Consider the following 1913-nt stretch of genomic DNA (forward strand, 5'->3'; position numbering starts at 1 on the left):
ATATTTGCCCTTTGTCTTTGTTTTCCATTTTCATCATTACATACATTTCTTTCTTTGTAGTCTATTCTTCTCAGAATGTGCTGGGCATCTTTACTCTTTGGACTGGTATTACGTATCAGTTCTGGGAAAATCTAAGCCACTGTCTCTTGAATATTGTCCCTACCTCATCCCTCTCTTCTCTCCTCCAGGATTTCAATCAAATAGATGCTTCTATTGTTTTTTTCTTGAGGACAGAGTCACTATTACTTTTATCTGAGGATAACTCCAAATGTTGAGAAATGACCCAGGACGTCAGTGATATCTATCGAAGTAAAATGTCAATTGAGTAAATTGACATTTACTCAATTGACATGTCAAAAAATGTCTATTAAGCTTTTAATTTTTATTTATTTTTGATTCCAATGGGTCTTTTTTGCTGTGCGTGGGCTACTCTCTAGTTGTGGTGCATGGGCTTCTCATCGTGGTGGTTTCTCTTGTTGTAGAGCACAGACTCTAGCATGTGCAGGCTTCAGCACTTGGGGCATACAGGCTTAGCTGCTCTGTGACATGTGGGATCTTCCAGGACCAGAGACTGAACCCATGTGCCCTGTATTGGTAGGCAGATTCTCAACCACTGGACCACCAGGGAAGACCTATTAAGTAAAAGTAAACACTCCTCCTGCCTATAACTGATCACAAGATGTGCCAAGTCAAAAATAAGATGATATCAGAAAGAAGAATAGGTTTTACTTATTTCTATTAGAAACAGCTGATGGAATTTAGCCTCATTTTACTGAAGTTCTGTAGCCCTCAGTAAGAGCCTTCAGTTATAAACACTAAAAATATGCATCCAACCTCTGATTGCCAATTTTTCTTGGTAGGCAAAGCTGTCTCTTCTGGCATTTTGTCTTTTCTTAAGGAGTCAGTGAAATCCTAATGAATCAAACAGGTGGTGTTTTTTTGGAGAATTTGTGATTTCTCCAGGCCATTCTTACTAAGAAAACAGCCTGAGTGACAAAGTGATTCCCCACCTCTGGGAACTTTCTTCCTCTAGTTAAGCAGGTATTTCAGTTCCTCAGGTGCCCTGCACTGCACTATAAGAAGTCAGCATACTGAGAGATCAGCCTAGTCTCTGGGAAACACTCCTGAGGCTCACAGCTGAGTGATCCAGGGCCTTGACATGACTCAAGGAGCTTCTAGGAAGCAAAAGGATAAAGTCCACTTGGGGGTGGTAATTATTCTTCCTTTCTTTTCTGAATATTTGCAGCTTGCAGAGTTGGAAGTTTGGTGTTTTATTTTTTATTTATTTGCTTATTTTTGGTTGCGCTGATCTTCATTGCAGTGTGTGTGATTTTTTTAGTTGCAGCGAGTGGGGGCTACTCTTTATTGCAGTGCACGGGCTTCTTGTTGCAGTGGTTTCTCTTGTTGGAGAGACAGGATCTAGGCACACAGGCTCAGTAGTTGTGGGGCATGGGCTTAGATGCTCCATAGCAGATAGAATCTTCCCAGACCAGGGGTTGAACCCATGTCCCCTGCATTGGCAGTGGTTTCTTATCCACTGAGCCATCAGGGAAGTCCCAGAAGTTTAGTATTAGCAGTAAAGTTTTTCTAAGACTTCCTAATCTTCCTTAAGTTTTAAAACTTTATAAATATCTAGAAAATGAAGACACCAATATTTTAAAAGCAAACCTCTCCTCAGACTCCAATTTTCTAGTAAGTATTGAGTGTTCTTGGCTTGATTTGGCTGCAGGGTGTTTACTAGCTAGAGTTTTAGAAATGTTCATCTTTGTCTTTCTCTGTATTAGGCAGGGGTTCAGCTAATGGAAGCACTTCCTGATGACTGAATGTGAGCTGAGGCAGGTGACTCCAACATAACATCTGTCATGTTGCTTCTATCCATTTCTACTCCTCTTTTTAAAATAGGGCTTGGAATA

Source organism: Capra hircus, chromosome 13 (assembly GCF_001704415.2).
Source record: "Capra hircus breed San Clemente chromosome 13, ASM170441v1, whole genome shotgun sequence".
Lineage (NCBI taxonomy): Eukaryota > Metazoa > Chordata > Mammalia > Artiodactyla > Bovidae > Capra > Capra hircus.